Source organism: Triticum aestivum, chromosome 2B, assembly GCF_018294505.1.
Source record: "Triticum aestivum cultivar Chinese Spring chromosome 2B, IWGSC CS RefSeq v2.1, whole genome shotgun sequence".
Taxonomy (NCBI): Eukaryota; Viridiplantae; Streptophyta; class Magnoliopsida; order Poales; family Poaceae; genus Triticum; species Triticum aestivum.
Window position 1 is genome coordinate 604,420,038 of NC_057798.1, and position 13,586 is coordinate 604,433,623.

Below are 13,586 nucleotides of genomic sequence, written 5' to 3' on the forward strand. Positions count from 1 at the left end.
CGGTTGAACCTTTATGACAACATACATAATTTCCTTTGTCTGTCGGTATGTTACTTGCCCAAGATTCGATCGTCGGTATCTCTATACCTAGTTCAATCTCGTTACTGACAAGTCTCTTTACTCGTTCTGTAATACATCATCTTGCAACTAACTCCTTAGTCACTTTGCTTGCAAGCTTCTTGTGATGTGTATTACCGAGAGGGCCCAGAGATACCTCTTTGATACACGGAGTGACAAATCCCAATCTCGATTCACACCAACTCAACAGACACCTTCGGAGATACCTGTAGAGCATCTTTATGATCACCCAGTTACGTAGTGACGTTTGATAGCATACAATGTATTCTTCTGGTATCCAGGATTTGCATGATCTCATGGTCAAAGGAACATGTATTTGACATTAAGAAAGCAGTAGTAATAAACTGAATGATCATATGCTATGCTAATAGTTGGGTCTTGTCCATCACATCATTCTCCTAATGATGTGATCCCGTTATCAAATGACAACTCATGCCTATGGTTAGGAAACATTAACCATCTTTGATCAACGAGCTAGTCTAGTAGAGGCTCACTAGGGACACGGTATTTGTTTATGTATCCACACATGTATTTAAGTTTCCAGTCAATACAATTCTAGCATGAATAATAAACCTTTATCATGATTAAGGAAATATAATAATAACCATTTTATTATTGCCTCTGGAGCATATTTCCACCGGTATCTCTCCATGTCGGGAGGGGGTCCCATTACTAACATATGTAGCACCACAACATACTTTCCAGTGTTCCCAAAAGTTGTGTTGTCTTAGGTCTTCTTTTATCAGTGCATTTTTAGCCTCCTATTGACTCAAGGCGCAAAAAGAGAAGGTGACACTTCAGAATCCTCCAACAAAGTTTGGATGGCATCAACATCCAAGGCAAATGTTATTGCTATAGTAGAAGTAGTGGCACGTCAGAACCTAGATTCTAGTGATATGTACAATCGCTAGTGATGTCTCCAAACATGCAGCACAACTTTTCTTCATTGTGAAGTCCCATACTTCTTGAACTAGCCACAACCTTTAAGGTCATGTCATGCATTAAAATAAAACATTAGTAATAATAGAACTCATGTGAATTCATCAAAAGATATGCAAAACGTAAACATGACAACTCATAATTGTCTCCTTTTTTCACTACTCATGATCTTGTTTACAGTGTTGAACTCAATGCCACATCCCCATCCGATATCTCTCAACTTGAGCTTTTTTTGCGAGGTCTCAACTTGAGCTTATTAAATATGTTGTAATCAAATTTCAACTCGTCCCATTTGTTTTTGAATTGGAAATGCCTGTATTCTGATATGTTCTCACTTTGAATTGAACTGCCACATCGTCAAATGCATTTGGGATCAAGTAAGTGTTTGGCCTACTATCGGTCCACACTTGCATGATGGTAACTTGGTGTAACGCCCCGAGACCGACGCTCTAGAAGACTTCCAGTTATTCCGAGTTTCGCCGTGTGTTTCTTTTGTGCTTGCTCTTTTATTTTTGCTTTGCATCATGTCATCTCTTGCATTGCATCGTTTCATCATGCCATCATGTCATTTAATTTTTAAAACTCTTTTAAATAAATTGTATGGATTTTTCGATCCATTTAAATCGAGGGATATTCACATGGTGATTTCTCTTTAAAACATATTCAAAGTCTCCTACTATTATTAGGGAGCTATAATAAAAATATTCCATTTATTTGGAATTAACCATAACCCACTTGCAAAATATCCCATGCCGTTGTTATCTCAATTCTTGGTCTCCAACCTTGCCAATAATTCTTTTGTCATTTTCCGGAGCTCCACCAAAAATCCGAACATTTTTGGACCTTCCTTTTATCAAGTCCTAGTTCAAACCATTTGAATTAAATTCAAATAAGTTTGAATTTAAATCTTGCATTCGTGCCTCTTTTCTATTTTTCCTGGATCGAGCTCATTTTTGTGAGCCCGGGAAAATTATCTGCATGCCAATGTCATTTCTCTAACCTTTTTCCTTTCTCTTTTTTCCTTCTTCCTATTATTTTCTGTTTTGGAAAATAAAAGAGTAGAGAGAAGAGAGAGACAGCCCAGCCGCCACTTGTATCCATCTAGGCCAGCCGCAGCCCACTACCTAAGCCGGCCCAAGGCCCAGCCGCGCCCTCTCTAACCCTAGCGCAGGGGAGAGCCTCCTGCTCGATCCCCATCTCCCTCCAGCGCCGCACGCATCGAGCTCCCCTCGTCTCGATCCCCTCTGCCACCATGAAACAGGAGGTCCTCGCGCCTCCGCCTCCGCCCAACGCCTCGCCCTTCCTTCTCCCCCGCGTCCCCATCGCCACCCGCCGCCGTCGGCGACCCCCAGGAGGACCACCCCGCGCGTGGCCCCATCCTCTCCGCCGCGAGTCCTTCCCCTCGTCGCCTCCTCTGCGCCCCGTTGACCCGCGCCCGTCCGCCTCGGAGCCGGCCTCCACCGCCTCCTCGCCAGTGCTCGGCCTCCTCCCCGAGCTCATGCTCCCTTCGTCCATGGCGCCAGCCAGCCCCGCAGGCCGCGCCGTCGCCTCCTCCGCATCGAGCCAGGGAGTGGTGCTCCCTGCGCCCGGTCCCCTCGCCCCTTGCCGCCTCCTCCGTTGGTGGCGACCACCAGGAGCTCCACCAGGAGCCCGGAGTCCCCGCCATCAAGCTCCATGCCGCACCCCTGCATCCTGCGACCGCAGCAGCAGCAGCTCGCCCGCTTGTCCCCGTGGACCCGATTCAGTCAAATGCCAGGTCCACGGGTCGGCCTCCTATTCGTTGACCACCGAGACCTGAGGCCCTTTTGTATTTCTTCGCCATGGATACGCCAAGTTCCGCTCCGAACGTGTACGACTACACCCGGTGATGCGACAAGTACCCCGACAACGTGTACCTCGACGACCCGCCAAGTACCCCTTTGGATCGCCAAGTTCATCTACCACGTGTACCACTACCGTCGCCCCGAAGATGTTGGATTCGTCAAGTACCTCTCCGAGACGAACGTGTGTACAACTACCGTCGCCGTGTACCACTACTTCCACTACCGCCACGAGAACAACTACTTCCCTCGACGATTTTGAACCGCCCCGAACCGCTCCGAAATGCATGCTTCGAAGGTATAAGCCCCGAGACGATCAACCGTGGACCAAATGAATGTGTGTTGTATGAGATGCTTGTGTGTGCACCACGTCCGAATTGTCGCTCTTTGCCATGCCACCGACACGTGGGAACCCGGAATCCGGGAGCACCCACCATCTCTAGCATGTTGCGCACATCCGCACGCCTCCTTTTGCACCGGTATCTCCGTGAGCTATCGGAACCGATATGTTGCCGTGGCATCATTTTCGGATATGTTGCCGTGGCACCATTTTCGTTTCGTCGCCGTGGCACCCGTTTTGTTCCGCCATGGTGACCAAATGCTTCATAACATGCTCATGTTAACATTTTCATAAAAATTGCATAAACTTGTATATGTCATCCGCATCATGATAACAACATTTAAATGCTTAAAATTGTGTTCGCTTTAAACTACTAAATGACATATGGGGATTTCCGGAATTGTTGTTCGTTATTTCCAGCCTCATTTAAACTTGCCTAGATAGGTAGTTTAATTATGTTTCACCTCTTGCCATGGTTAACAACATTTAATATTGTTTGGTAACTTAAACGAGAGCGAACTAAATATTGATGTGGTGTTCCATCAATATGCAACTCGTTGCATATTGAGCTCTACTTAACTTGTAGTGTTGTTTTTGCATATTGCCATGCCATGCCTCATTAAACCGGACATGCATCATACTTGATTGTGCATCATGCCATGATTATGCTTGTGTGTTTACCATGTTGTTTGCTTCTTTCCGGTTTGCTTCTCTCGTTAGCTTCGGTTTCATTCCGGAGTTGTGAGGATTTGTTCGACTACGTTCGTTTGTCTTCTTCATGGACTCGTTCTTCTTCTGATCGGGATTTCAGGCAAGATGACCATTACCCTCGATATCACTTCTATCTTTGCTTGCCAGTTGCTCCATCCTATCGCTATGCTGCGCTACCTATCACTTGTTTACCATGCCTCCCATATTGCCATGTCAGCCTCTAACTTTTCACCCTTCCTAGCAAACCCTTGCTTGGCTATGTTACCGCTTTGCTCAGCCCCTCTTATAGCGTTGTTAGTTGCAAATGAAGTTGAAGATTGCTCCATGATGGACAGGATTATGTTGGGATATCACAATATCTCTTATTTAATTAATGCATCTATATACTTGGTAAAGGGTGGAAGACTCGGCCTTATGCCTGGTGTTTTGTTCCACTCTTGCCGCCCTAGTTTCCGTCATACTGGTGTCATGTTCCCGGATTTTGCGTTCCTTAGGCGGTTGGGTGATTTATGGGACCCTCTTGACAGTTGCTTTGAATAAAACTCCTCCAGAAAGGCCCAACCTTGGTTTTACCATTTTTCACCTAAGCCTTTTTCCCTTGGGTTCTGCAGACTCAAGGGTCATCTTTATTTTAACCCCCCCCCGGGCCAGTGCTCCTTCGAGTGTTGGTCCGAACTGAGCTGCCTGCGGGGCCACCTCGAGGAAACTTGAGGGTTGGTTTTACTCGTAGCTAGTCTCATCCGGTGTTGCCCTGAGAATGAGATATGTGCAGCTCCTATCGGGATTTGTCGGTGCATCGGGCGGCTTTGCTGGTCTTGTTTTACCATTGTCGAAATGTCTTGCGAACCGGGATTCCGAGGCTGATCGGGTCTTCTCGGGAGAAGGTATATCCTTCGTTGACTGTGAGAGCTTGTGATGGGCTAAGTTGGGACACCCCTGCAGGGTTTATTATCTTTCGAAAGTTGTGCCCGCGGTTATGAGGCAGATGGGAATTTGTTAATGTCCGGTTGTAGATAACTTGACACCAGATTCGAATTAAAACGCATCAACCGCGTGTGTAGCCGTGATGGTCTCTTTTCGGCAGAGTCCGGGAAGTGAACACAGTTTTGGGTTATGTTTGACGTAAGTAGGAGTTCAGGATCACTTCTTGATCATTGCTAGTTCACGACCGTTCCATTTGCTCTCTTCTCGCTCTTATTTGCGTATGTCAGCCACCATATATGCTTAGTCGCTGCTGCAACCTCACCACTTTACCCCTTCCTTTCCCATAAGCTTAAATAGTCTTGATCTCGCGGGTTTTGAGATTGCTGAGTCCTCGTGACTCACCAGATACTATCACAACAGTTGCAGGTGCCGATGATACCAGTGCAGATGACGCAACCGAGCTCAGATGGGAGCTCAATGAAGATCTTAGTTGTTGCTATATTTCGTTTCATGTTGATCAGTAGTGGAGCCCAGTTGGGACGATCAAGGATCTAGCAGTTGGGTTATCTTCTTTTCTTTTGGCTTCGTCCGTAGTCGGACTATGTGTGTACTTTGAATGATGTATGAATTATATGTTCATTGTGTGAAGTGGCGATTGTAAGCCAACTCTTTATCCCATTCTTGTTCATTACATGGGATTGTGTGAAGATGACCCTTCTTGCGACAAAACCACAATGCGGTTATGCCTCTAAGTCGTGCTTCGACACGTGGGAGATATAGCCGCATCGTGGGTGTTACAAGTTGGTAATCAGAGCCATCCCCGACTTAGGAGCCCCCTGCTTGATTGTTTGCTGGCGTTGTTGAGTCTAGAACAAAAATGTTTTGAGTCTTAGGATTATATATATCGGAGAGTAGGATTCTTTTTACTCCTCAGTCCCTTCGTCGCTCTGGTGAGGTCTCCTGACGTAGATGTTTTGTCTTTCCTCGCCTCAAATTTCACTAATTTTTTTTAGGATCACGCGGGTATCTTGGAATCGTTCTGATGGTTTTGTGACGAGAACATTATTCTTGGTGCCTCCTGTCTATTATGTGGCTTTGACCCGGGGAGTTGAGCTCCGAGGTGTTGTCGTCACAATTTTATCGTTGCAGTTCTAGAATACCTGAGTTTTGCCGACATCGAAAATCTCTTTTATGCAGTTGTTGGTGAGATAACCTCGACGCCACCCAGTACTGGGGCGGGAGTTCGGGAGTATTGCCATAGCTTGTATAACGGATGCTTTTCGAAGGTTGAGGTACACGATTTCCGAAGGTTTCTTGGTTATGTGTTGACGGATGGATACAGCTGGATGTAGGGATTGTTAGTTTTGGGTGAGATATATATTGCTTCCCCTGTATCCCCAACACCAGATTGCATAACCAGAAAGTTTCGGGAGTTTTATAGGTGGGAATTCAAGTAGCTCCTAGAATATCTTTTCGACAGATGCATGATATGAGATTGGGGTTCGACGTCTAGTGGTCCGCCTTTCCACGGTCGTTTTTACAGTGGTCTCGTTGTGTCTTAAAGAACCCTTGGCTATGCTGGTTCGGGGACACTTCGTATGTCATGTGCACTGCCTTGTACATGATGGTGTTGTATGATCGAGTCCGTGTGGGCCCCACCACGAAAACTTCGGACAAAATCTCTATCATATGTTTGTTCCGGCTTATTCTGCAAGCCAAATCCTTTGTTTTGTTTTATTTGTGGTATTTGTCAAATGTTGAATCCATACCTTTCCTAAATGGTTTTCTCATATTGCTATGTGAATACTAATGCTTCTTGATCATCGAGATTGTCATGTTAATTCTTTTCCTACCGGTGTGCTTCTCTTCAAGTGGATCCGATCATTCTCCCCATCCGCAAGATCAATTCTAAGTTTTTCTCAACGGTATCCATTCCATCTGCCCCAAGTTGCCTTTGTTTTCCCGCCCTCCCACCCTTTTAACTTCAAGGACTCAGATTTCTTAATTGGGTATCCATTTTATTGATGGGAAGTCTCTCCATTCTTTTCTTTCAATGTTTTTATCCGGCGATTCTCAAGAAGATACTAACGGAGCTTCAAGTCTATTATTCTTCGTCTCTTTTCTTCTCCGGTGGATCCAATTCAAGCTTTCGGTGTTGATCATATTCTTTTTCTCATTTCAAGTGCTTTCTTATGCCGGTGCACCTCTTAATCATTCACTTCTCTATATTCCTTCGTTCTCGAGTGTTGAATATATCTCAGAAGGCTCGTCTTTTCATTCAAGATCAATTCAAGTTATTTTGAGGTTGTTATCTCATTCAGGCCATTTAACTCAACCGTTGCAATATCCCTTTCAAGTAATCATTTCATTGGTGTTTCTCTTGAGTGGGCCCTAACCCACATGTCTTTTCCCAGGATCTTACCTGACTCTTCTAATTATCAGGAGCTATTCTCAAATTCATTTCCAAGTTTGACATAAGAATGACTTCTCAACAGTCAAATGTATCCTCCAAGTTCGCTTTCATATTATTTTTTTCATCGTTGGTTCAACCTTTCTTTCATCCCAGAGTATCTCACAATTCATGGTGGTGTTTCTCGTCGTCATTCTCGGATTTTTAAGACCGAAGAAGAGTTCCTCTTAAATCATTACTCTTTCTTCCAAAGATGCGTAGTTCAAGCTTGCCGCCATCCTCATAATTGTTTTCGATTGTGAGAATTGTTTTCTTACCATCCGGAGCATTTCATGAGTTGTTTCCATTTCTTTCCTCCGAAGGCCATCATGTCATAATTCTTCATTCTCAGCATGTAGCTATCGTTCTCCAAATCTTACCGGTGGATCGTTCAAGTTTACTCTAGTCAGCTCATGATCTCTTTGTTCTCTTGTGTCTAAATTATGTCAAGTATCTTCATTCATTCTCCAATTCTTCCCGGTGAATTGTGCCTTTGCTACTTTCATTTTCAATTCTTTCGGTGGTTCGTTCAAGAGTTCTCTTCCTTCGCTATCATATAGATTCATTCGTTCTTTTCAATCCTACCGGTGGTTCATTGAAGACCTTCCCAAGTTTGCGCCATATCTATCTTAATCCTCTCCACGAGAATAAGTAGTATGCCAAATCCGTTGCTTGTCATCAATTTAAATTGGTGAAGGATACGCATAACGTAATTCTTATTATTGTTTCACCCAAGTAATCTAGTTTCTTCTTTCCAGAGTTGTTCATCATGTCATTTTTTTGGTTCGAGATGCTTCATCTTTTCTTTTCCGGAGTTCCAAGTTTTCCACATTATCTTGTCGCGAAGCTCCATCTAAATCATCGCAAGGCTTCACCTTGTATTTTCAACTTCTCTTTCTTTCTATCATCCTTTTATTACAGAGTTTTTCATGGAGGCTCTACATGATGGTTCATCAAGGATTTAATTCCTTCTCGAAGTATTCATCGAGATTCTTTTCAGAGGAGTTCAAGCATTCTTCATCTTGCGTTCCAAAGTGCAATTCTCCTACCTTATCTTTTGAGATGGTGTTATGTCATTCTTGACAATTTCCCTTCATGCTTCATGATTCACATGTTGTCAAGAATGAGGTATTTTAAATCCATCAATCTCTTTGTTGGAGTTATCTTGTGTCATATTTCACCTAAAGCCTTCCCTAAGGATTGTTGCTATTTGTGGTGCTTATCAATGATCCAAGCTTTCTCCGTATCCTTCTCGGTGAAAGAGGTTTTTCATCTCTTCGTTGATCTCAAGCAAGCAATTGTTTTTTGTTAGTGGCAGAATTTCACCTCAATTTTGAGAAGTTTTCCATAAGCCCACTACAAGCTTATTCATTTTGTTGTTGGTTTTTTTCCAACAACTCTGCTCTAACCTTCTTGGAAGGGTGCTTTCCAAGCTCATTTGTGGCAGAAGTTGGCATTTTCTTCTACATTCTGTTATTCCAATGATCTATCTTCTATTCTTTCTTACGGAGGCATTGTGATGTTGCTCTTTTCACTCATCATCTCGAATTGTGAGGATCATGTTCTTTTCTTGCTTATCCATTTAACCGGAATGTTGTTTCCTCTCTTCAAGTTCTTTTCATCTTATCAAGTTTTGCCTCTCTTTTCAACCTGAGTGCTGTCTGAAATCCTTCTTACCCCTTGTGCCATTCTTTCAATAGTTCCGGAGGCAGTGTGTTGTTGATTTCATCAAGTATCATCCCATCTTCTCAAGTTCATGTTCAATTCCTTCCATTTTCAGTTGGAATGCTGCCAAAATTATATCATTCTTATTCATTCTTATGTCGTTTCAACCAGAGTGGTTTCAATTCCTTCTTGTCCATTCTACTCATCATTCATAGCTTTGCAACCTCCAAGGTTCACATGGTGGTCCTTGTTTCTATTTTCTATCATAGTGCTCTCAATTGTGTTCAACTCCGTTGTGTTCTTTCTTTCAACTTTTCAACCCCACAAGGTTCTTTGGTTTCACTCTTTTGTCGAAGAAGCAACTTAGTTTTACCTCTTCTCTTCCTCTTCCGCTTCTCTCCGGTGCCATCCTAGATCTCGGGACGAGATCCTCTTGTAGTGGTGGAGTGTTGTAACGCCCCAAGACCGACGCTCCAGAAGACTTCCAGTTATTCCGAGTTTCGCCGTGTGTTTCTTTTGTGCTTGCTCTTTTATTTTTGCTTTGCATCATGTCATCTCTTGCATTGCATCGTTTCATCATGCCATCATGCCATTTAATTTTTAAAACTCTTTTAAATAAATTGTATGGATTTTTCGATCCATTTAAATCGAGGGATATTCACATGGTGATTTCTCTTTAAAACATATTCAAAGTCTCCTACTATTATTAGGGAGCTATAATAAAAATATTCCATTTATTTGGAATTAACCATAACCCACTTGCAAAATATCCCATGCCGTTGTTATCTCAATTCTTGGTCTCCAACCTTGCCAATAATTCTTTTGTCATTTTCCGGAGCTCCACCAAAAATCCGAACATTTTTGGACCTTCCTTTTATCAAGTCCTAGTTCAAACCATTTGAATTAAATTCAAATAAGTTTGAACTTAAATCTTGCATTCGTGCCTCTTTTCTATTTTTCCTGGATCGAGCTCATTTTTGTGAGCCCGGGAAAATTATCCGCATGCCAATGTCATTTCTCTAACCTTTTTCCTTTCTCTCTTTTCCTTCTTCCTATTATTTTCTGTTTTGGAAAATAAAAGAGTAGAGAGAAGAGAGAGACAGCCCAGCCGCCACTTGTATCCATCTAGGCCAGCCGCAGCCCACTACCTAAGCCGGCCCAAGGCCCAGCCGCGCCCCCTCTAACCCTAGCGCAGGGGAGAGCCTCCTGCTCGATCCCCATCTCCCTCCAGCGCTGCACGCATCGAGCTCCCCTCGTCTCGACCCCCTCTGCCGCCATGAAACAAGAGGTCCTCGCGCCTTCGCCTCCGCCCAAGGCCTTGCCCTTCCTTCTCCCCCACGTCCCCATCGCCACCCGCCGCCGTCGGCGACCCCCAGGAGGACCACCCCGCGCGTGGCCCCATCCTCTCCGCCGCGAGTCCTTCCCCTCGTCGCCTCCTCTGCGGCCCGTTGACCCGCGCCCGTCCGCCTCGGAGCCGGCCTCCACCGCCTCCTCGCCAGTGCTCGGCCTCCTCCCCGAGCTCATGCTCCCTTCGTCCATGGCGCCAGCCAGCCCCGCAGGCCGCGCCGTCGCCTCCTCCGCATCGAGCCAGGGAGTGGTGCTCCCTGCGCCCGGTCCCCTCGCCCCTTGCCGCCTCCTCCGTTGGTGGCGACCACCAGGAGCTCCACCAGGAGCCCGGAGTCCCCGCCGTCAAGCTCCATGTCGCACCCCTGCATCCTGCGACCGCAGCAGCAGCAACTCGCCCGCTTGTCCCCGTGGACTCGATTCAGTCAAATGCCAGGTCCACGGGTCGGCCTCCTGTTCGTTGACCACTGAGACCTGAGGCCCTTTTGTATTTCTTCGCCATGGATACGCCAAGTTCCGCTCCGAACGTGTACGACTACACCCGGTGATGCGACAAGTACCCCGACAACGTGTACCTCGACGACCCACCAAGTACCCCTTCGGATCGCCAAGTTCATCTACCACGTGTACCACTACCGTCGCCCCGAAGATGCTGGATTCGTCAAGTACCTCTCCGAGACGAACGTGTGTACAACTACCGTCGCCATGTACCACTACTTCCACTACCGCCACGAGAACAACTACTTCCCTCGACGATTTTGAACCGCCCCGAACCGCTCCGAAATGCACGCTTCGAAGGTATAAGCCCCGAGACGATCAACCGTGGACCGAATGAATGTGTGTTGTATGAGATTCTTGTGTGTGCACCGCGTCCGAATTGTCGCTCTTTGCCATGCCACCGACACGTGGGAACCCGGAATCCGGGAGCACCCCACCATCTCTAGCATGTTGCGCACATCCGCACGCCTCCTTTTGCACCGGTATCTCCATGAGCTATCAGAACCGATATGTTGCTGTGGCATCATTTTCGGATATGTTGCCGTGGCATCATTTTCGGATATGTTGCCGTGGCACCATTTTCGTTTCGTCACCGTGGCACCCGTTTTGTTCCGCCATGGTGACCAAATGCTTCATAACATGCTCATGTTAACATTTTCATAAAAATTGCATAAACTTGTATATGTCATCTGCATCATGATAACAACATTTAAATGCTTAAAATTGTGTTTGCTTTAAACTACTAAATGACATATGGGGATTTCCGGAATTGTTGTTTGTTATTTCCGGCCTCATTTAAACTTGCCTAGATAGGTAGTTTAATTATGTTTCACCTCTTGCCATGGTTAACAACATTTAATATTGTTTGGTAACTTAAACGAGAGCGAACTAAATATTGATGTGGTGTTCCGTCAATATGCAACTCGTTGCATATTGAGCTCCACTTAACTTGTAGTGTTGTTTTTGCATATTGCCATGCCATGCCTCATTAAACCGGACATGCATCATACTTGATTGTGCATCATGCCATGATTATGCTTGTGTGTTTACCATGTTGTTTGCTTCTTTCCGGTTTGCTTCTCTCGTTAGCTTCGGTTTCGTTCCGGAGTTGTGAGGATTTGTTCGACTACGTTCGTTTGTCTTCTTCATGGACTCGTTCTTCTTCCGATCGGGATTTCAGGCAAGATGACCATTACCCTCGATATCACTTCTATCTTTGCTTGCCAGTTGCTCCGTCCTATCGCTATGCTGCGCTACCTATCACTTGTTTACCATGCCTCCCATATTGCCATGTCAGCCTCTAACTTTTCACCCTTCCTAGCAAACCATTACTTGGCTATGTTACCGCTTTGCTCAGCCCCTCTTATAGCATTGTTAGATGCAGATGAAGTTGAAGATTGCTCCATGATGGACAAGATTATGTTGGGATATCACAATATCTCTTATTTAATTAATGCATCTATATACTTGGTAAAGGGTGGAAGACTCGGCCTTATGCCTGATGTTTTGTTCCACTCTTGCCGCCCTAGTTTCCGTCATACCGGTGTTATGTTCCCGGATTTTGCGTTCCTTACGCGGTTGGGTGATTTATGGGACCCCCTTGACAGTTCGCTTTGAATAAAACTCCTCCAGCAAGGCCCAACCTTGGTTTTACCATTTGCCACCTAAGCCTTTTTCCCTTGGGTTCTGCAGACTCAAGGGTCATCTTTATTTTAAACCCCCCCCCCCCCCCGGGCCAGTGCTCCTTCGAGTGTTGGTCCGAACTGAGCTGCCTGCGGGGCCACCTCGGGGAAACTGAGGGGGCGCGGCTGGGCCTTGGGCCGGCTTAGGTAGTGGGCTGCGGCTGGCCTAGATGGATACAAGTGGCGGCTGGGCTGTCTCTCTCTTCTCTCTACTCTTTTATTTTCCAAAACAGAAAATAATAGGAAGAAGGAAAAGAGACAAAGGAAAAAGGTTAGAGAAATGACATTGGCATGCGGATAATTTTCCCGGGCTCACAAAAATGAGCTCGGTCCAGGAAAAATAGAAAAGAGGCACGAATGCAAGATTTAAATTCAAACTTATTTGAATTTAATTCAAATGGTTTGAACTAGGACTTGATAAAAGGAAGGTCCAAAAATGTTCGGATTTTTGGTGGAGCTCCGGAAAATGACAAAAGAATTATTGGCAAGGTTGGAGACCAAGAATTGAGATAACAACGGCATGGGATATTTTGCAAGTGGGTTATGGTTAATTCCAAATAAATGGAATAATTTTATTATAGCTCCCTAATAATAGTAGGAGACTTTGAATATGTTTTAAAGAGAAATCACCATGTGAATATCCCTCGATTTAAATGGATCGAAAAATCCATACAATTTATTTAAAAGAGTTTTAAAAATTAAATGACATGATGGCATGATGAAACGATGCAATGCAAGAGATGACATGATGCAAAGCAAAAATAAAAGAGCAAGCACAAAAGAAACACACGGCGAAACTTGGAATAACTGGAAGTCTTCTGGAGCGTCGGTCTCGGGGCATTACACTTGGTAAGAATCCTAGTGTTCTCATCAACCAATTATGCATCCACTTATCTATAAGAATCATGTGAGCTTCTCGTATACATAAAAAAATGTGCACATCTCAAACCTAAACAAATGCTCGCATAATTGAAGGGACGTCCTACACACATAGCAATTTTATGAACATAGCAAAATTATTCATGATATGATAGAACAAATAGCATTTTTATGTTGTTGTTGTTGTTGTTGTTGTTGTTGTCGTTGTTGTTGTCGTATACATAGAAGTTTGTTGCTGTTCGTCAATGAATGACACT